Raw genomic sequence first — 24,805 nt, forward strand, 5'->3', positions numbered from 1 at the left:
GAAACTTCCACGTATCACCCAACTGTAAACATGGTTGAACCAAATCTTTCTTTCAGCCAGTCACCCCTGTGCCATATTCCAACCATGAATGTGGGATATCATCGATAAACCAATACAAAAACAACCAAGGGAATCTAAAAATTAAACCACCTCCACCCTCACTGATAGTATCTACCCATAGTTATTGGATATTGGCAATATGAAGCAATGAGTTAGTCTAAACTGTGATCATACAAAAACCAGTGCTCTGATCACAATCGAACCAAACTTGGAATTCCATTCGGAATCCATCATTTGTTGGTCGGATAAATTGATCTTGCGGACAAAGCCGATCTCCTTAGTATCATAAGATATTCTAGCAACAAACAGACAAACAAACCTATGTTTCTCTAGACATATTCAATTTATAAGTAAATATTACAAAGGTGTTAAGATCCTACCTTACATCCAACGCTTGTTCGTAATAGTCATCCTTCAATCGTTTGAAAGAGTTACCTTCCAATCGTTCGAAAGGGTTACCTTTAAAGACCTACAATCACAAACAAGCAAACATTAAATAACACCTGCATAGCAGCTATCATAAATCATGTCTATTATGGTGATCAAGGAATCCATAAAATAAACCATAAATAAACATCTTATTGAGAAAAATAAACTTATTTTTATTAACTTTGAAGTAGAAGAACCTTACAACCTTTTCAGCCTTTATGTTGAACAAGCTCTTCCTGGGGTCCGAAACAGGAATTCCCTTTACTTTGACAAGCCTTGCACTCTTCCAAATGAGATCTTAGAGGTATGTAATCTTTCTTCATAAAAACTCAACTAAAAAAGACTAAGTTCCAGCAGCATTTCACCTCAAAAATATTCAGCTTCCAACCTCCCAAGTAACCAACCCAATGCTTCATTTTATAGTGCAGAGGAGGAGGTTACAGGTCCATCTATGAAGGGATAGAATCCTCATTCAAAGGGATAAGCTCTTCACATCAAGGGAGTAGCTCCTTAAGGTATTGGATACATGAACCTTAAGAGAGCGAACTTGCCACCTCAAGATTCCTTCCAGAAGCTTCTAGAAATGACTTAAAGTGAGTTTTTCATAATGTACTCGCGCTTTTTTAACTTTTATAGGGGTCTGCACCCCTAACACAAAGACAGAGCGGTCAGGTGCGCAAGGGACATGACTATTAGGTGCGGAACCGCAAGTAAGACAAAGAGAAAGTGTGAAACCAGAGTTTTAAAGACTTTTGATGGCTTTCTCTTATTTTCAAGGCTTGACATGAGAAACTGAGGCTTAAGACTTGCAAAGGAGGAAAGTATGAGTGGTAATGGACTCACACAGATTGCAGAGTGTCAAGGTGACAATTTTTAGTGCAACAGATTGCCCCCTAAAGTGCGAAGTCTGTAATAGATGAAAATAGAGTCTATCATTTATGAAGAGTGAAGTACTTTATCATTTCAAGGATCATCTTGTGGACACCCAAGTCGAAACCTGTAAAAACATTCAATGCAAAATATATATATATATATATATATATGTAGACATATCATCGCTGAGGTAGGCATTCCCATACTCAGATCAAAAGTGACTATAAAACTGACTAAATTGTTCTGATACAGGAATGATTTTGTAATACATCAAGAGTATAAACGTGTAGACACAGTATGGACACAGCGATCTGTTTATGAATAGTCCACTATATAATGAATAACAAAATTCCTCGCACCCTGGATGGTAGAAACTAGATCCAGGGTCTTGATTTCCGCTTCCCGAACTAGTACGATTCTATCAATGTGAATGAATGTGTCCAGTCAATGATATGGACTGTTAACAAGTGTGAGAGAAACCACCAGTAATGTTAATGGCTCTCAAAGTACTCAGTACAATCCATGAAATGTGAATAAATGAGCTAAAGTCGAACATATCATAGAATCCAGTACGATTCTATCCATGTGAATGAATGTGTCAAAGTCGAACATGGTAGAAACCACTTGATTACCACATGATGACATGACTACTTAACCAAAAATCAACCTTAGGACTAGGCCTGACCATCCCCAACCGAGACTAAAATTTTGTCAAACACTTAGTATCAATGCAATTTACAGGTCTAGGATACAAGACAGAACATGAATGATTGAAAACTCTTATGAAACATGACAAGAAGGATCACCACCTTCTCCATTTAATTGGTATAACATTAATTAGGTCTTGCATCCGTCAATTTAATAATTACAAGTCAACAAACCATGCTTATAACCAGCATATAACCATGTAAATAACAAAGATATTACAGCCATTAAATCCACATATAAACAAGTGCAAAAGCAAGAAAACTTAAAGTTCATTAATCATGGCAAATCCGACAAGGATCGAAACTTCCACGTACCACCCAACTATAAACATGGTTGAACCAAATCTTTCTTTCAGTGAGTCACCCCTGTGCCATATTCCAACCATGAATGTGGGATATTATCAATAAACCAATACAAAAACAACCAAGGGAATCTAGAAGTTAAACCACCTCCACCCTCACTGATAGTATCTACCCAGAGTTATTGGATATTGGCAATATGAAGCAATGAGTTAGTCTAAAATATGATCATGCCAAAATCAGTGCTCTGATCACAATCGAACCAAACTTGGAATGCCATAATCCATCATTATCCTTGAGGAATTTTTCGTCTCCTTGTCTCTTAGGTTTTACTGGAACCCAATCCTGTATCACTAGGCCCTAAACTGAGACCAGTCTCTCAAGCTTTACCGCAATCCAAACCTGAATCATTAAACCCTAAACCAAGACTTCTCTCTCAGGTTTCACCGTGTATCCCGCCAAAACTGATCAAGGGATTCCTAGGCCTTTGGGAATGAAACTTGAGAACACCTCTGCCCCGGATTCTAAAATCCATTCGGCAAACCAAAGCTCAAACCAAGATAAACATCCTGACATACCATAGCATCCGGAAAAGGCAAGGTTAGACTAAAAACCATTGTCATTACCCGGTAAAACCATACCGCCAATAGCAAGAGAACCATACACCAACATGCAAAGCCATGCAGGTCAAAACCAACTAGGAAATCACACATGCAATATGTTACCTGCAAGTATGCATGTTGAAGTTGTTGATCATGTTATTCCTTTCTTGATCCTTGTTCTCCTTCCTTTCCCTTTGCTTGTTTTTCCTTCCTTGATCCAAAGCTAGAGGCTTCAAGAAAACTCTAAGTGACGAAGAATAAGAGAGAATAATGAGAGAGCTCCAAAACTTGAACTGATAAAAGGTTACCAACTAATTCTCATAAGCCTTTTTACTAATGAGGCCTCTATTTTCTTCATTTTCCATTATTTTCCTTCATTCTCCTCCTCACATGCAACTTGTGACCTTTCGCCTTACTTTTCTCCTAATTTCCTTTATTTTCATAAATAAATGTGCAAAGAAGGTTTTCTTGCCTTTTAATGTCTTTGTCTTTGCCAATTTCCTTAGATATAAGCACATCCAGTGATGTCCACTAGGATATCTTTGCTCCGCATTCAACTTAGAATAAGTGTCCCTTAACCGTGGTCTTATGTTGCCTTTATTAAATTTTATTACATGAACTTTTCACCATGGCTATTACATAACACTCCCCTTAGGGAACATTGTCCTCTGTGTTAAACCACACCAAGACCTCAGCAAAACTAACGAAAAGCAAACGTACTACCGATGGAACTTTATAACTTAGCTCATTGTATTATTCACAATGAAAGACCTGCTCAAAATCAAGACAACATGACAAAATAACAACCATACCACTTATTGGAGCTTTATAACATAGTTCATGGCGGTAAACTCATTGGTTATACATATACATATATACATATACCAAAAGCAAAACATATACCAAACATAAAACCAAAATTGTTTTGCCTCAATCAGCAAACAATGAAGGATACAGGGCCTGCATTTGATTCGCCATCTCCCATGCAGCTTCTTCAGGCCCAAAGTGCTTCCACTACACTTTAACTTGCTCTATGGCTCTATTCCTGAGCATGAGATGCTTCCGCTGCAATATGCATTGAGGCTCAACTGGAACTCTCCTTCTTGCTCCACTTGCAATACAGAAAAATCAATAACATGATCAACATCCTTTGTATACCTCTTATGCAATGAAATATGGAAAACATCATGGACTTTCACTGTTGGAGGCAATGCAAGTCGATAGGCCACTAGTCCAATCCTCTCAAGGATCTCAAAAGGCCGGCAATACTGTTGTGCCAACTTGGCACATGATCCAATCCTCAAAAAACTCTTCTTGAACTTGATGCGCAAATACACATGCTCCCCAACTCGAAACTCCTTAAATACCCTGTGTTGGTCTGCATAACTCTTATGTTTATTCTGTGTTGCCTTAAGATTTTTCTTTATAACATGTATTTCTTGTTCCATGTCTGTCAACATATTTGGCTCAATAAGTACCTTGTTCACTTGATCACTCCAGCAGATGGGAGTATTACAACTCTGTCCATACAATGTCTCAAAATGACTCTTCCTTAAAGGCTCCTTATAACCATTGTTGTGTGTGAACTCAACCAATGGAAGATACTCCTCCCATTTCCTTTGTTGGTGCATCACATACATCCTCAACATATCCTCCAAGATCATGTTAACCCTCTCTGTTGTCCATCTGTCTAGGATGATATGTTGCAATGAAGGCCAACTCTGTACCCAAACCTGCAAATAGCTTATTCCAGAACTTGGAAGTGAACTTTGCATCTTTGTCCGACACAATCTTCTTCGGAACACCATGTAACATCACTATCTCTTTGATGAAAAACTGTGCTACCTCACTGGCTGAATATGTAGTCTTCACTGGGATGAAGTAAGCTACCTTGCTCAACCTGTCGACCACGACCATAATAGAATCATGCTGTCTCACTGTCCACAGAAGACCTGTAATGAAATTCATAGAAATGGCCTCCCATTTCCATTCTGGACTTGCTATAGGTTGTAGTAAACCACTTGGATGCTTACATTCTGTCATTACCTGCTAACAATCTACACATCTAGCCACGAACTTTGTCACTTCCTTCTTCAGATTCGGCCAATAGTAGAATTTCTTCATCGTCGTCAATGTCTTCTGATATCCTGGGTAACCCGTCCATACAATGTCTTGAAAGGACTCTTCCTTAATTACTCTTGATAACCCTTGTTGTATGTGAACTCAACCAATGGAAGATACTCCTCCCATTTCCTTTGTTGGTGCATCACATACATCCTCAGCATATCCCCCAAGATCATGTTGAACCTCTATGTTTGTCCATCTATCTGCGGATGATAAGCTGTACTAAATGATAACTTTGTTCCCAAACCTGCAAATAGCTCCTTCCAGAACTTGGAAGTGAACTTTGCATCCATGTCTGACACAATCTTCTTCGAATCACCATGTAACCTCACTATCTCTCTGATGAAAAATTGTGCTATCTCATTGGCTGAATATGTAGTCTTCACTGGAATAAAGTAAGCTACCTTGCTCAACCTGCCAACCGCAACCACAATAGAATCATGATGTCTCACTATCCTCAAAAGACCTGTAATGAAATTTATGGAAATGACCTCCCATTTTCATTTTGGAATCGCTATAAGTTGTAGTAAACCACTTGGATGCTTACATTCTGCCATTACATGCTAACAATCTACACATATAGCCACGAACTTTGTCACTTCCTTCTTCAGATTTAGCCAATAGTAGAATTTCTTCATCGTCGTCAATGTCCTCTAATATCCTGGGTGACCCGTCCATACAATGTCTCGAAAGGACTCTTCCTTAATTACTCCTGATAACCCTTGTTGTATGTGAACTCAACCAATGGAAGATACTCCTCCCATTTCCTCTGTTGGTGCATCACATACATCCTCAGCGTATCCTCCAAGATCATGTTGACCCTCTCTGTTTGTCCATGTGTCTGCGGATGATAAGTTGTACTAAATGATAACTATGTACCCAAACCTACAAATAGCTCCTTCCAGAACTTGGAAGTGAACTTTGCATCCATGTCTGACACAATCTTCTTCGAATCACCATGTAACCTCACTATCTCTCTGATGAAAAATTGTGCTATCTCATTGGTTGAATATGTAGTCTTCACTGGAATAAAGTAAGCTACCTTGCTCAACCTGCCAACCGCAACCACAATAGAATCATGATGTCTCACTATCCTCAAAAGACCTGTAATGAAATTTATGGAAATGACCTCCCATTTTCATTTTGGAATCGCTATAGGTTGTAGTAAACCACCTAGATTCTTACATTCTACCTTTAGCTGCTAACAATCTAATCATCTAGCCACGACCTCTACCACTGCGTTCTTCAGATTCAGCCAATAGTAGAATTTCTTCACCGTCGTCAACATCTTCTGATATCCTGGGTGACTCAAGTATGACTTGACGTAAAACTCCCTCAAGATAACCTTTTTGAGTTCACTGCAATCCAGTGGATAGATCTTGTCACTGAATCTCACCAAACCATTTGTCGTGAGATGATAGTCGGCATCCTGATCACCTTTACATGTACCTGTACCTATGCATGTACATGTCCCTGCACCTGTACCTACACCCACACATTTGCATGTACATGTACCTGCACATGTACTTGTACCTGCACATGTAACTTGTGCATGATCTCCGTGTACTTCTCATCCCATTGTCTTGCCTGCGAAATCATATCCTGTAACTTTGTCCCATAAGAGTTCATATCTATTGTATGATTTACTTGTACCTTCTTGCTAAGAACATCTGTAACCTGGTTCTCTTTCCCTTTGTTGTATCTGATCTCAAAGTCGAACTCACTGAGGGTGGCCAACCATCTAGTTTGCCTGCCATTTAAATTCGGTTGGTCAAACAAATACCTCAACCACTATGGTCGTTCATCAATACAAACCCCCTGCCAAGAAGATAGTGCCTCCACATCTTCAATGCATGTATGATCGCTACTAGGTCAAGATCATGCGTCGAATAGTTCTTCTCGTGCTCATTTAGTTTTCATGACTCATAGCACACTACTTGTTCTTCTTGCATGAGAACTCCACCAAGTCCTCTCTTGCAAGCATCTGTACACACTACTAACTCCTTGTCTGGATTTGCAATCTTTAACATTAGTGCATGTGTCAACAACTGCTTGAGCTGCTCAAAACTAGCTACACATTTTTCTGTTTGTTCAAACTTCTTACCTTTCCTCTACAATGAATATGCAATGCATGAGAAATTCTTGATGAATCCCCTGTATTAACCCGTCAATCCCATAAATGATCTCACCTCATCCACATTCTTAGGAACTGCCCACTCCATGATGGCCCTTAATTTTTCTAGATCTCCTATTATGCCTTATTTGGAGACAACATGCTCCAAGTAATGTACCTCACTCTAAAAGAAGTTGCACTTGTTAAGCTTAGCATACAACTGATGCTCTTTTAGCAATCTCAATACTGCTACTAAATGCTTGTCGTGTTCTTCCTCATTTTTAGAATATACTAGTAGATCATCAATGAATACAATAACAAACTTGTTTAGATAAGGACGCAACACACTATTCATTAAACACATAAATGTAGCTGGAACATTAGTCAAACCGAATAGAACTACAACAAACTCATAATGCTCATACCTGGTCCTAAACGCAGTCATGAAGATATCCTCTTCTTTGATGCGTACCTAATAGTATCTCGATTTCAAGTCGATCTTAGAGAACATTGTTGCTTCTTTCAACTGATCAAACAAATCATCCATCCTCGGCAAGGGGTAGATGTTCTTAATCGTTACCTTGTTCAGCTACCTGTAGTCAACGCACAATCTGAGAGTACCATATTTCCTCATTACGAACAACAATGGTGCACCCGAAGGTGATACACTTGGCCTAATGTATCCCTTGTCAAACATCTCCTTTAACTGCAACTTCAACTCTACCCACTGAGATGTGATCATCCGTTAAGGTGTCTTTGATGTCGGAGCTACCACCCTATGAAGTGGCAACTATGTAATGTCCTCACAAAATAAACATTTGCATCCCTAACTTCCTTACCTTTGTCACTAGAAATGTGCACTGTAAACATAACACAACATTTTTTACAAATATGCTTACCCTGCATAGCGGTAACCATCATCACTGATGTAGGATTCTTCTTCTCCTACAAAGTTCTTTTTTCCCCACTATCATCCACACACTCAATGGCCTCATCAAAGCAATCCACTTTGGTCTTGTGAAGGTACAATTAATCCATACCCAAAAGCATACTATACGAACCCAATGGCAGTACATTCAAACATGCTACTGTAAGCATACCATTTAACTCAAATGCACAAGCTCTTACCCAATGGTGAACCCTCTTATTTGCACTTGTAGCAAACTACACCAACCAAAATTTTGCATGCACTTCTTTTCTCAAACCACACTTACCCACCAGGTCGGAATTAATATAACTATAGTTAAATCCAAGATCAATCAAAATAAAAAAAACTTGATCAGAAAGCTTTACCGCCCATCTCAATGATAGCTGCTTGATGATCTTCCTGCCTGTTGTCCACAGCTACATAGATACGAGGAATGTTATGACCAACATCACCAATTGTATGTGCCTCCTAAGCATTGTAGATATGGGGTCTACCACCACTCTAATATTGCGGATAATCCCTCTTGCGATGATCCTTACCACATATCCAACACTGCAATGATTCTGAAACCACCACCTCTAGCCTGTTTGTCTCCATGTCCTTTCTCAGTTGTATTGAACCTCTTGTAAGGAACTACATTTTCTTTCTCACTTGCATCTTGAGGTCTTCCTCGCTTTGGTGGCCATTTTCCTTTAGCTTTCTCATTTATTTTCAAGTCACACTTAGGCTCAACTTTGTGCTTTGACTGCTCATAACAATCTTTCAACTTTCGGATGGCCTCCAACGATCTAGGCTCATCGAACTCAATCTGGTCTTTGTATGTTACTGGCAATCCATTGATGAAACTCTAAACCTTGACCTTCTTCTCCTTGAAATAAAGCACATATCTCAACAACTCCAAGAACCTGCTAGTATATTCATCATTTTTCATGGAACCCATCAGCAACTCAAAACTCCTTAGCTTTGTCATCAAAATATATTTCCGGCAAATACCTTTAACATTCTTTACATCTTCCCACCAAATATTTGTTTTACCTTTGAGTCTGAAAGTGGCTATCTTTGTTTTCATATTTTCTGAATAATCATGCAATCTGAAGAATTTCATCAAAACGAGCAACCATGCCTCTACATCTTGTGATTTCTTCATCTTTCCATCAAAGGTGGGTGGCTTTGTTTTCTTAAACTCATCTAGCAAGTATCCCCTATCATTCCTCCTGTAAGGCTAATCACATTGACGATCATGATGCATGTCCAAACCAAAAGTTGTAGTGATTTAGCAAGGTTGCAATTGAAGCAGAGGGAGACACCAATAACAAGGGTTTGGGCAAAGATTTGGCAGAATTCCAAAGAGGTTTCCCTAGGTTTTCCAGTTTTCTGGTGACATGAAAGGACGTTGATTTCATATGCAAGAAAGGGTTGAATTTAGTAGTGCAAGTTAATCAACTTGCCAATGCAAGTTGCAAGAGAGCTCGTTTTTGTGTGCCAGTGTTGGATCTATCACCAGGAGGCAAATTGACCAATTCAACTTACCTAGTTGCAGTGATTTAGCAAGAGCACAATTGAAGCAAAGTGAGACACCCGTAACAAGGCATTGAGCAAAGATTTGGTAGAATTCCAGTGACATGAAAGGAGGTTGATTTTATATGCAAGAGAAGGTTGAAATTAGCAATGCAAGTTAACTAAATTTCCAATGTGAGTTGCAAGAGAGCTCGTTTCTCTGTGCCAATGTTGGATCTATCACCATGAGGCAAAGCAAGTGGGTCTAGCAAGTGTTGGAGGCAATTCAACTTGCAAGAAGTGATTTTAAAGTTTGTATGAATTTTCCCAGAACATGTAGTGCACATTTATGGCAAGCAGTGTGGATATGCAAGTGTAAATTGTTGGCAAGAGGCCAAATCAATGTGCAAAGGTAACTCTCTCCAGACTATTTTTTTAGTGGAAATTATTATTTGCTTGAGATTTACCCTCATCTAGCAAGCAGATCATTGTATTTTTAAATTGTTGAAGACTTAATAACATAAACCCTCATCCATTTCACTAATTTTCCCCACATTAGGGTTTTTCCCGAGGCTATTGTTCAAAATCCTTGGTGTCCACATTTTTGTGTGTGAATTATTTTCTCAGATCCAGTATTTTATTTGTAAAGATTGCAATAATGAATTAATTGTTATTTGTCGAATTAATTAATTAAGACAAACAATCTACAATAGATGGAAGACTAAATTTCAATTATTGCAATCATGGAAATTTTAAACATGGAAACTTATTATCATCTGGCATAATGTGTTACTAGAAAGATACATTTCATCAATGCCACCAAGACCTATGGTGGAGGCACAAGCTTTTGTAAAGTAATTATCTCTAATTTTACCATTATCAATAATTTTTCCGATATTGGAAGATGGGTGATGGCACCAATGTCGTAATTGGCATATAAGAGTAAGACGAAGAGACACTTCTATACAAACAATACACTACACTTTTTGATATACCAATCTTACTTCAATGACATAGAAGTAACAAAGGAAAGTGCAAACCAAAGGAGCAACTTGACTAGACAACTAACTCAAGCAAACACTAACCATAGATCGGAGGAAAAACAACTCATTCAAGGGCTATTCCATTCCTTGTCATGTAAATAATAAACCTAGTGTACACATCAAAGCACATTAAACAATGAATCAATAAAGCATGATGATGGCAAAAAACTAAAAAATCTCAACCCCCTAAAGAACCAAAGTTTCAACTTTGTTGGTTCTAAAATACTATACATTGACATAAGACAATGCCCAACATGGAGGTTGGAAGGAGCTGCCTAAATCCATTTTTGTAAACAATGCTTAGAACCTATAGCCATCTACTCATTCAATGGTGCTACTTTTCAAAGGAGGTATGGTTTACTACCTCAAGATCACTCATGCAAAATATCACATTGGAAAGAGTAGATACGAATCAAGCCCTAGAAAATGGAGTTAACTTCGCCAACAAAAAAGATCAAGCACAAGCCCTTAGAGGTAATCCAATCATTACAACTTACCAAAAATGAATCAATTTTCATAAGGTTTCTTTAACAAAGTATTCACAAATAATCAAAAGGCCAAAGGAGCTAGTCAAAAGGCTTCTCCACACTACTCAACATTATGTTGGAGAGAGAAGTCATGGATCTTGATATGCATGTGACTAATAAGTCATAATAAGTTGGATCAATGGAAGAATGCAATGCAACAACATTCTCCATCAAGTAAGCATGAGGAAAACTAGAGACAAATTCTCAAGATTCAACATCAACAAAAGTTGTGGTACTATTGAATATTGGACCACTAAATGTGTAGACCCCTAGAGGGGAGTCCAACACTTGCCTCACTAATACTTTATTTTGATTTCTATCAAGAAACCTTGTTTTGATTAGCAAAATGCTATAGATTAACTCAAATTATCTCAAATATATATATTTTTACCACATTCTCTTTAATTGTTTCTTACTATCCTAGACTCACTCTACCCAAATAGTCAACACATATATATGAATGATTAAGGATTCAACCATTATAAATGAGCTGACTTTTACAGAGAGAGAGAGAGAGAGAGAGAGAGAGAGAGAGAGCATAGTTTTTAAACCGATATTCAAAACGACCACCTATCAAACCAGGTTTTGAACCAAAATTGAATCCACTAAGAATGTTTAAGATCCCACAAAAAATTCCTAGTGAGGTCAAGAGCTTTGCCTTTCCATTTCATCTTTTCAAGTTCATTGAACTATTTTGTCAAGTGCTCTACAAATGTGCACCATTTCATTTCACCTACCCCAATGATGTGTTATGCTTCACTTCTACTATGTTAAAAATGATTTGTCATGAAAGCATTGTTCATATATTTCTTTAATCTTTATACTATATAATCCATTATTCTTTATCCAATTAAAATGAAATGCAAATTTCTCATCTCATTAATTTCAATTAGTTAATCATCTCATTATACTTAGTTAATTATTACTTGTTGATTATCTAATTAAATCCATCGGATAAAATCAAAGATTTATTTCCACAAAAAAATTTGATCGAAAATATAATTTTAAATAATCCAACTCTCAACATATATAATAATCAAATTTTCAACTCTTATGAATATAATAACTCTATCAAACATTCAAATTAAATTAATTTAATAATGAACCTCAAAAAATTTAATGCTTGCTTGTAAAACTAATCAAATTTTGCATTTTGGATTAAATTCAAAAACACTCACTTAAATTTCAAGCTATAGAAAACACTCCATTAATTTTTTTGAGAGAGGAATTAACCTCTCTATTCAATGTTAGTATGTAATGTTTTTGACTTGCTTGGCAAATTCATCAAATTTAAACTTAGTAGATTGAATTCAAGAAAATGTTTTTTCATCAATATTAATGCTTTCGACCTGAATTTTCAGGATTTCCTCTCTAATGCCCACAAGTAGGTAATCCATAAATATCACACATGAAACTTAGATGTCTTTGTTAAGCTAGGCACCATGAGTTACCATGTTAGTTTGTAATACTTTGACATGAATTTTCAGGATTCGTTCTCTAATGCTCACAAGTAGGTAATACATAAATATCAAACATGAAACTTCCCAAGTAGGTAATACATAAATATCAAACATGAAACTTAGATGTCTTTGTCAAGCATGGCACCATGAGTAAAGAAAATTGTTTCCAATTCAAGTAATTAGTTGAGATTTAAGTAATTGGTTTAGAGTTAAGTAATCGGAAACGCGATTTAAGTAATTAGTTGGGATTTAAATAATTAGTTTACAGTTAAGTAATTAGTTTAGAGTCAAATAATTAGTTTAGAGTCAAGTATTAGTCATTACAAACAATTGATTGCAAAATAAATTGCAAATACCATCTAGTTCAAAAACAATATTTTAAAACAACAGATTCATTTAATAACTACTATTGAGATTCAATGAAAACTTGTAATACTTAAATTTTATTTTCTCATTCATTCTAATTAATCAAACACATTAAATTTATGTAACAATGTTTTCCTTTAACCAATATTTTCAACAATGATACAAGTATTCAATGGTAACCAATATTTTCAACAATGATAATTGTATTTATATGATAACAAATACATATTCAATAATAACACTGTTTATTTATGTTTGTAACCAATATTTTTAACAATAAGTATATAACACAATTATGATTCCCAACTAGTATTCAATGATAACCAATATTTTCAACAATAATAATAATATCTATATGATAACAGATGCATATTCAATGATAACACTATGTTTATTTATATTTGTAACCAATATTTTTAATAATGAGTATGTAACACATTTATGATTTCCAACCAGTCGAACAAATTATGTAATATATTTTATTTATAATCAATATTTTAACAACGCCTTTGAATTTATGCTTAATCGAATTCAACCCACCATCATAAAGAATTTTCCTTTATGCTTAATAGAATACAATCCACTGTTATAAAATAAAAATAAAAATAAAAAATTTATGTTTAAACGAATACAACTGGCCATTTTAATGAAACTGGCCATTTTAATGAAACGGAAGGTGAAAAAGTATTAAAAAAACTTATGTTTAATCGAATACAATTAGCCATTTTCGTCATTTTAATGAAACAATCTAATTCGTCATTTTAATGAAACAATCCGTCATTTTAAAGGTTAAAAAAAAAAAAATGTGATGCATTCAAAGACATCAGAGAAAGTTATGAAAATATGTTAGCATCAATTTCTTGACATTGTTTTTTGTGAGAGGATTGTTAGAAGGTTGGGTCAACGCATCATCAATTTGAATCGAATAAAAAATTAAATTACAAAAAGCCAAAAACATGAAACTAATGATCTGGACCTTAAAATATCATTTCATTTCATTTCATGAATGGACGATATTTTCATTTATAATGAACCATTGAAAATAGAATTACGCATAAAATAATCCGACAAACGATATTTTCATTTATAATGAACATTTGAAAATAGAATTACGCATAAAATAATCCGACAAAGATTAATGTAATTAAATCACACACAAAAATGTAACACACAATAATCAATTTAATCACACACGTAATGTAATTAAATTGATTATTGTGTTTACCTTGAAAGTGTTTGTGTGTCTGTATATAGAACCAGAACTTTATCCTCCCTTTAAGACTGAACGTTATCCTCCCTTTAAACATTGTGTTTTCAAGATTATCCAACTAATTTCGTCTTTGCTCGTTTTCCAATCTGTCACCATCAACGTTACTGGATTCCTTGACCACACACCCTACTGGCGCACCCGAATCCTCCAAGATATGCGTACTCGACGAACGGATCGGATTCTTCAATTTTTGACATTTTTAAACCAGATCCGTTTCTGAAGTTTGTTAGTGCAGTTCCCAGCTCACGAATCGTTTATCAGTTCCGATTTGAGGATATACTATAATTCATGAAAACAACAGTAAACGCAGTTTACGAATTGTTTAGGTGGATGGCCCAATCAGTTCCGATTCGAGGATACTAGAATTCAGGAAAACAGTAAACGCTGGTTCTCCACTCAAATTAAAAGACTATTTTCAGGTGTGCAGCGTCAAATTTGGTTCTCGCAACAAAAGCTTCAGTCCATCTCTAATTTCATAATTTTTCTAAAGTTTACTATACAAAGTAGCAGTGACAGTAACCTTTGATGGAAAATATTCAGATCAGAGTTTATTCGATCAAAGGCCGTTCCAGAACACGGAGCGGGTACTACGAGTCTTTTACGAAAATTGACAGAACAATAAGCAAAGTATTCCAGAATTCAAGAAGCATAAGACTGGGCACTAGTTCACTAACCGCTAGAGCATAGAAATTGAGACTCGAACATTTAATTTTAATGCCATATACATCACATTTTAAATAGAAGTACAAATGGCATTCCTACCTGTTTATTCATTTTGATGGCCTACGAAATAGTCAACCTTTAACTGTAATTTGGTGCTATACAATAGTGAAATAAGGAAAAAAAGAACTGTACAGCAAGGGCGAATAAAAATCAGTACTACATCCAAAAGCACATCATAATCATCCTTTCTACCAACAAGGTGACACTAGAAATCACAAATACGGTTACAGGAGGGTGATGATTTAGTTGTTAAATTCTCGGTTCCATTTCTCAAAATACACTGGCTACGCGAAGTACAACAGAGGCAAACTGAAATTACCCTCCCTCCAGTGAAATTCCTAGATCATGCCCTCAGTAATCTAACAGTATAAAGGAAACAAAAACAAACCCAGGCAAATCGTTCCTCTCTCCCATTCAAGCTTTAGTTTCTCTCAAATCCGTTATACTGAACAACATGAGACAGTTATGGTAATCTTGGGCTTCGTAAATGATTTGCAACAGGACAGTGTCGGAACCTCTCATAAACTTTGTTGAATGCGAAGGCGATGTTCTTGTGCATATTGGTAGGCTGACATTGCAAATTTCTCAATCCCAAATTTGGCTCAGGAAACCATAGAGGAGCGATCTTGCTACAATGGAAAAGGTTATGTGATAGACCCGACTCTAACTACTTTGTTTCTTTTGTTTCAAGGAGGAAAACTTTATGCTTTTGACATCTGCTGAGTTATTGCAATAGTTAGAATCTTTCGGCAAAGCTACCGAACTAGGGCTGATGTGTCACGCTTTTAGCTGTTCAACCACCTCCTAATCCTTTATAAGAACAGCCCTCTAAAGAGGTCAAGTTGACCCCATTATCCCAAACGAATTAAAAAATTTGATTCTCCCTCCCAACCAACCAAAACCCTCCATCTTTATTTTATATTCCAAGGAATCTGGAAATTACAGCAATTAAAAACCTTAAACAGATTGATATTTAAAGTCATTTAAGCTCCAAATGCATATCCTAAGTTGGACTAATTGATTGTAAAAGCAAATCTCTGACTTCTACTGCTAAAACCTTCTTTGATTTGCTAATTCTAGCCTTCTTTTACCGCTGTTTCATGTATCTAAAAAAAGCTTATTAAACTCTGATCCCAAATCTGGAAATTAAAATATTATCTTACTGCCCTAGATCAGATGCAAACCTAAGCTCCTTTGTCCTTTATTCAACAATGTTTTCGGTCTAGTGTACCTTAGGGATTACCCCTTTGACTAGAACCTATCTAACCTTGCAACTTGGAGAAAAAGAGGCATCAATTTCTAGCTTGGGAAGAGGTTTATGATGAGCAAAGCAATTTGGTTTCAAGGACGAAAAACATAACATTCTTTCGCAAACGAACTTCTAGCAAAAACGCTCATGACCTAGCACATTATTAATAAACGAGGGGGAATCTATGAATCTTTGAAACAAATTAGAGGAAAAGTGAATTAAACAAAACTACACTCCCAACCAACCATAAGAAACATCTTAACTACTGCATATCTTTTCCCAAGTTCCACGGGAGCAGACAATTACAATGACCTTGTTAATATTGTCACCATGAAGAATCTCATCCAAGCAAGCACCAAAATTACAAAATGAGGAAGCACCAGGTCCCAATGGATTCCTATTGGAATTCTTTAGGGTCATTATGGATCTGATTGGAGAAGATCGTCTTAAGGTTATCGAGTGTTTCAACTACAGACCCACTTTGACAACTATAGACCCATCTCCCTCTAAAACAGTATAGACAAAACACATTTCTCAAACCATATCAACCAGGCTCAAGCCCATCGTCTAAGAATAATCTCGGAGGAACAGTTGGGGGTTTCCTGGACGTGTAGTCGAAACCAACAGCGATTTCACCCAAAAAAGAATGGTTTCTCTGGCATGATTTTGACGAAATCTAGCAGAAATTTTAGAAAATCCAGGTTACAGGTGTCACGTTTTAGAATTTTAGGTGTTCCAGGGAGTTCTTGTCAAGTTTTAGAATTTTAGGTGTTCCAGAGGGTTCTTGAGGGTGCTGAATCCAATTCCACCATTAGAAAAATGATTCAAATACTCCAAGTTTCAGATTTTTTGAAAAGAAATCACCAGATTCCGAGGAGAAAGAAAATCATCATCCGGGAAAAATTGTCACCTGCTTACACAAGTCCTTTCTTGGAGGGTAGAGAGATCCAAGATATTATTGCTACTACTCGAGAGATCCTTCACTCTATATAAGGCAGGCGTTTGTCCACACCGACTACATTTCAAACTGATATTAATTCAGGTTGGATTTTCTTCCTTATTTATCCACTAGACCCACATGCTTCGTCTCTACCTCCAACATTCTCATCAATGGATCTGCCTCACCCTCCTTCCAATCCTCTCGAGCACTGTTTCAAGGGGGCCTTGACAGGTTAAACCAAGAAGATATCAAGGCAAGCAAGGTTATTGGGATCAATGTTTAATGCCAAATCCAAACCAAGGTCATCACAAGTTGCATGGGAGTAGACACTTACAATGACCTTGTTAATATTGTCACCATGGAGGATTTCATGCAAGCACAGAAATTACAAAATGAGAAAGCACCGGGTCCCAATGGATTACTACTGGAATTCTTTCGAGGCATAATGGATTTGATTGGAGAAGATTGTCTTAAGGTTATCACGTGTTTCAACTACAGACCCACTTTGACAACCATAGACCTAAGCTACCAGGATTCGGATCTGGATCAGGATTCACTAATTCTTTTTAAATCCAGGATCCGGATATGGCAAGGATACGTCAAATACAAAAAATATAATAATATTTTTTAAATTTTAATAGCCACATTAATTTATGTGACTAGATATTTATAAAAGAGCCACATATTTAAATTGCTGTGTCTAGATATGTTTTAAATTTTCAATAGACATATTAATTTATGTGACTAGATCAAGTACAAAAAATATAATAATATTTTTTAAATTTTAAAATCTAGTCTTCGGTGTTTCAGGATTCTAAAGGAAAAAAAATATTCAAAAGATCCCAAATTTTGGTCGCTAAATGCACCAAAACATTCCACACCCCAAAACCCTCACTGAGAATAAAAAACAGAGTCAAATGTGAACTTTGAAGAATAGACAAAAAATCAAAATGGTAAAATCAGACGCTGAGTTGAAGTCTTTCAGACACTTATGAGTTCAGAACCGATTAAAAAATTAATTTAACTCATCCAAGGAGCATTACAAAATTAAAAAATTATCAACCTGTGAATTGTTGCCTGGTGAATCGTCCTCAAAAAATTAAAACAATTAGATGCTGCCTGGTGAATAGTCCTCAGTCCTCTGTTGCCCAGTACTGTTGCTCAATGCTCTATGAAGAGTGGTCGCTGCCTTGTGAATAGTGTGTGGCCGACAGGCTCATGCTCACTATCCAAGTGCTCTCTTTGTCTAGCTGTCCTTCCCTGTTGCTATCGAAATGCCAATGTGTGCCGACAAACAGTGAAAAAGGCAATAATCCACAGAAAGCCAAATAAAAACCTAAAACTGAAGTCTACAGACTAAAAACCACATAGCAAAAAAATTGTAATCCGAAAATATCAAGGGATCTGTTTCCGATTTTGCGGGATCCATTTCCAAATTCTGGGATGCTTTTCTGGCCAACAATGATCCACCACATTGCTGGTTCTTGGACAGATCTAGGCAGATCCGGATCAGATCCGTGGATCTGGACCATGGAGTGCCGGATCTGGTAACATACCTATAGACCCATCTCCCTGTAAAACTGGATAGACACACATTTCTCAAACCATCTCGACCAGGCTCAAGCCCATCCTCTTGGAAGTAATATCAAAGGAATGGTTGGGGGTTTCCTGGACACATAATCTATCTAAACAGGCGACAATTTCGCAAGAATGGTTTTCCGGCATGATTTCACAAAACCCAGCAGAAAATTTTGGAAATCCAGGTTACAGCTGTCAAGTTTCAGAATTTTATGTCGTCCAATGGTTCTTTAGGGTGCTGAATCCATTTCCTACCATTGAAAAATCATTCTAACAATCTAAGTTTCCGATTTTTACAAGAAAATCGTCGTCTGGGCAAATTTGTCACCTGCTTACACAAGTCCTTTCCTGGAGGGTAGAGAGATCCAGGAATATTATTGCCACTACTCGAGATCCTTCACTCTAAATAAGGTAGGTGCTAATATTTTATAATAATGGAATGTTCTATGTTTGTAACAATTACTTCAATGTCCAATGACAATTTCCAATTTCATTTCCAATAGCAATCACATTAACCATTATATTGACAGTAACTGTAGATAAAGCATGAATAATAAAAGCAGAAGACAAGCCAAGACAAGATATCACCATGATTTGGCTAATGCCACAGAAAAACTCCAAGATGGGTTAAACCTTTCGATCAATTCTTCTTATTGTTATATCAAATGTTCAGCAGAGAAAGAGTACAATAAAGTCAAAATTGACTTGCCAATAGATGATCAAAACCACCGCCCAAAACAGCCATGTCACATCTGCAATTCTGCTCAGTCAACAGCAGTGAAATCAGCCCTAACTAGAAAGTCAACAACAGTCAAAGTCTCGTCAAATCCTTCCAAAAGAGCTCTGTCAAAGGAGAGAGGAACTCAGCCTCTCTTGCTGGTCAAAGTCAACCCAAAGCAGTCAACTTTGGAGCAGTCAAACCCAGTCAAAAATAAGTCAACCCTACAGTCAAACAGGCATGCAGTCAACGCAGATTGAAGTGCCCAGATCACCTCTGTTCTTGTGCCAATAGATGTGGTCTGCTGAGACAAATTCTCCCTCAAAATCGAAGTCAAAGTGCCCAGAAAATCAAAGTCAACGCTGGTCAAACTGCAGAAATTTCAGAATTTTAGCCCAGTAATTTTGTCCTCCTCCCAACCACACATGTGAGAAAATCAGCTGCCAATCACGTGTATGAACCAATCAGATGAGGAGAGAGAAGAATGAGCGAGTTGATAAGTGCTAAATGAGGGTGGAGGTCTCTCTTATTTATACAAGACGTTGAGGGTCAAAAGACATGTCTGTTGGGCTTCATGAGCCTATATGATGATGTGGCCGACCTGAACAATTTACACACGTGCAGGCTTGACCTCAAAAACATATTTTCCCTTGCCCAATTTCACTGATCTTTAGGTCGATATTGGTCCTCTCGAAAAGAGGAATTCAATGCAATAATTATCTCCATCAAATGAGTTGTCCAAAGTGGAATTTGGCCCTAGTTGCCAATTTTAACACTCACTCTAAACTAGGAATAATTCCACCTGCCAATATCGGATCATCGATCATCATGCCTTCCAGTCATCACGTACCATTGTTGCATCTCGTCTCAACTCTGTTGAATGTTCACATAGATAATGAAGAAGAATCAATCAAGTGTGAGTCACAACACCTTGATACTCTCCACTACAAAAGTCAGTCCACATAACCAGGGATGGAAAATCAATCGAACTTGATTCCACATCAAGTTGTTGAACACCATGCATCCTAGATATAGGGAGTACGGAAGTACACAATCAGTCCATTTGTAATGCTATGTTCCCTATCCACTTCTCCCAACTCATTGGCCATGAGGTACTTCCCATGAGTCCCAGACTACATGGGTAAGATGTATGCTATGGCAGCCGTAGGAGAAAGTGAACCACTCATCCTGTGCATATGACATAAGAGAAGATGAACCACTCATCCTGCTCATATGCCATAGGAGAAGGTGAACCACTCATCCTATGCATATATCATCACCTATAGGGGAAGGTGAACCACTCACCCTATGCTCTCATAAACCATCATGGGGTATCACAAGAGAAGGTGAACCACTCACCTGTACACAACGTACCAATATGGAAAGATGAACCACTCAACCTATGCTCGCACAAAGCTCCAAGAAGTACCCCAAGCCCCAGAGCTCAATGTCCAACTCAAATCAGACACTCATGGGAGGGTTCTTCCACGACTCCAAATCTCTCTCGGAAGCCTAAAAATTTGACCTTCCCCAAGGGCTTCGTGAGGATGTCAACAATATGTTCATCAATCTTGATGTGTTGGAGCCTTCTTGCTCCCCATTGTACCACATCCCGAATAAAGTGGTACCTGGTATCAATATGCATGGAGCAATCATGGAACACGAGATTCTCTGAAAGGTGAATTCCACTCTAGTTATCACAATAGATAGTGGTGGTATCTAGCACGTGCTCAAATAGCTCACTGAAGAGCTTCCTCAACCACACAGCTTCACAACAAGCCATACTAGTTGTAATGTATTCAGCCTCGACGGTGCTTAGAGCAATTGATTTTTGCTTCCTGCTCAACCATGAAATTGAAGCAGATCCCAATGAAAAGCAACATCATGACGTACTCTTTCTATCCACCACATTGCCAACGTAGTCAGCATCAAAATATCCATGTAGCCTCAAATTCTCGTCAACGTATCTCAACCCATAGTTGATTGTGCCAAGGAGATACCTGAAGAGATTCTTAACAGCAATCCAATGTATGTGACGAGGGGCTCAACCATAAATTAACTAAAAGTATTTATACTCAGAAGGCCACCACAAGTTGTTTACCAAGAACATCAAGGCCACCACAAGTTGTTTATACTCAGAAGGTTTGCCAATTTCAGCCCAACAGCACTTCCACATAGCTTCTTGAAGTTGGGTTCCATCGGAGTAGACACAAACTTGCATTCCACCATCCCACATCTCTCTAGCAGCTTCATAGTGCATTTTCCTTGAGAAAGGAAAATCTCGCATGGCATGTGCGAGACCTCCAAGCCTAGGTAGTAATTGTTAAAAATGGTTAACTAAGGTCAAACTCCACTACAGACAATGCCTTTATATGAGATGATGATGGCATTGGATTCTGAAAAGCATAAATGTCAAGCCCACAGTGTTGGTTTTGGTCAAGGTCAGCCCCATTGTCATGTAGGCTCATGAAGCCCAAGAGACATGACCTTTGACCCACATTGACTTCTGTAAATATAAGATGAGTTCACTCCAATTTGGCATCATCACACACATGATCTTCTCTTTCCTCTCATTATGGATTAACCTTTCTTTGGGCAACTCTCTCTCCCACACGTGCGAATTTTTGGAGGACAAATTTTGTTATGATTTTATGTGATTTTTCTATTGTTTCTGCAATTGACTTTTTTAGTACACAATGTAGCATTGACCAAGCACTTTGACCAATTGTTTGACTGTGATTTTGATGAATTATTACTCTGCCAGCGAGGCCACACTGGTGGGCATAGGAGTCAAGGAAAACTGGGGTGTTTGACTTGCGTTGACCACATGTCTGAGGCAAGTTTGACCAAAAACTATTGACCGAGTTTTGACCAAACATTTGAAGGTTGTTTTGACTGCCTACAGAGATCGAATTTCTTTCACCTTTGCCTAAATAGATTGGGCTGATTTGATTAGCCTATTGACCGTTGATAACTGACTGGTTAGGGCAGCTTTGACTATTGCTGACTTCTACAGATGTGACTTTGATTTTTGGATAATGGATTGGGATCATCTATAGCAAGTCAATCTATTGACTTTGACTAATGTATAATTGTACTTGTGGATTTCTCTCTCTCTAAACATTTGATATTATTGAGAAGAAAAGATCAGTGGGTTTTCCCCTGGCTTTAAGCCTAAGTCATGGTGTCCTCTTGTCTTGGATTGTCTTCTACATTTATGGTTGTTCTTTCATCAGTTACTGTCATATGATATTGTTTATTGTGATTGCTAATGGAAATTTAATGGAATAATAATGGGCTAAGGCTAATAAAGAATGGATTAATAAAGTAACTGTCCTAAGCAAAGAACATGTTAAGTTGAAATTAACATGGTTTCAAAGCTAGGTGAGGTCAAAGCCCAAGCAATAGGAACAATGCAATCACAAGAGATGTTGTCAAGTTTCCCTAGAGTCAATATGAAGCGGTGGATTGTTAATGCATTTGAAGTATCTTGTTGCAAGCCCTAGAAAACATGAGAGGTCTCCAAAAATAATGAAAGTTTGGGTATATACAAGAGTTGGGCTAAATAGCTCGTGAAGGCCATTAATCAAAGTGAAGATGCTAAAGTTCTCCTTCAGTAGCTAATCTACCTATCATGATAATAAGCCTATGAAGATTTTTTTAAGATTTTTTTATCTGAGTCCAATCTTCTCCTTTGTTAAAGCAGCCAACAATATGTTTGAAGATTTGATCCCTTTGCCACCTCTACATCAGAATTCTGAAGCTAGTAGTCCTTCCAACTAGTCACCTGTACTCACATAAATTCAAGTCTTGTGAATGCGGACATCCAACAAGCAAATTTGTTGAGGATCAAATCAATGAAAGTGTGATGGAAGGGCTACAATCAAGGTGTGTTGTGTTAATTATGACTCTAAGGATACATATATTTATATGGATTTAATCAATGAATTAAAGAGACTCCTGTGAAGCAATTAAGAATTGAGTTGTTGGTCTAGTTCTTTGAACCATTAAGAGGGAACCAAGTGTTCCTATTGTTTTGAGCACAAGAAGCACTAAAAGGTCTCTTATGCAATGGAGCCATCTCTTTTTTACATTTTGGGCATAAGTACGCTTTTGGAAAAGCCTTAGTCTTTTGAAAAGAACTTTATTCTCCTAAGCGGCCAAGAAAAGTGCAAGAACATAAGAATATGTCAAAGGTTCATGAAGCCAAACATGGATTACTTTGTTCTACGATATTGTGGTATGGATATCAAACTGTTATGGCTCAATGAACTTTGTCTTATACTCTCTCTCTCGCTCTTCAATTCAGACAGTGAATCTGACCTTAATATGTTATGTGATATTGTGGTATGGATGCCAAAATGTTATGGCTCAATGAACCTTGTCTTATATTCTCTCTCTCACTCCTCAATTCAGACAGTGAATCTGACCTATTCACGCCTCTTTGTTCTCTCAATTATTGAAGAGAAAACATTTTGATTATGTTGATTGTTTTACCTCAAAAGACGCCTACTTATTTCGTATGCTTGTAATAAGGCCGAGAAGCCTATGTCACATAAAGCATTGTTATATACTCTCACATAAAGCACTATTATATGTCATCAGTGTTGTGATTCCATGACCTTGGGGCTATAAAAGAAGAAAGGTGGTGGACTTCTCAATCCACATGTTTGTAAGGAAGTCGAGAATTTTTTAAAGGACAGTTCTAAGGCCCTCCATAATTTAAGGAAACTGAGATCTTGTATGCATATATTTGCAAGGTGTGAATTGTAGAATTGAAAAGGCAATCAATGGGCATCCTATGTCATCCATATCAGTAAAATCAAGGGACCCTATTTTGTGTATTGAAGAAGAGGTCGAGTCCTTATCACTTTTACAAGCACGTATATATACACAAGTGTTATAAGCTAGTTCCATTGAAGCCGACTTGCAAATCAATAAGGAATATATGTTCATATATTTGAAGCCTTCAAGAAAGGTGCCCTTAAGTCAATGAAAGTTGAGGATGTTGTGCTGAGAAGGGATGGTCTCTTTAGACATCAATTTGAAAATGATTTTTGAAGAATCCCTCCATAATGTCATATTGTTGACTAAGTTGCTCATTATCTAGCAGCTGATGTGATTTTGTTGAGAAGGTTTAGTGACAACCCTCCATGTGATCCTATTTTTGTCTAGCAATTGAAGCAAAAGAAGTTCATCTCAGAAAATTATGCAACTCATTTATGTTGGCACCTTTGGACAAGGGTGATAGTACCCCTGAAAGTCTGGTAGATAGAAGAAGTGCAAGTCACTTTGGAG

The sequence above is a fragment of the Pinus tabuliformis genome, chromosome Q, assembly GCF_031772625.1.
Source record: "Pinus tabuliformis cultivar Carrire ecotype Pingquan chromosome Q, CPIR1, whole genome shotgun sequence".
NCBI lineage: Eukaryota > Viridiplantae > Streptophyta > Pinopsida > Pinales > Pinaceae > Pinus > Pinus tabuliformis.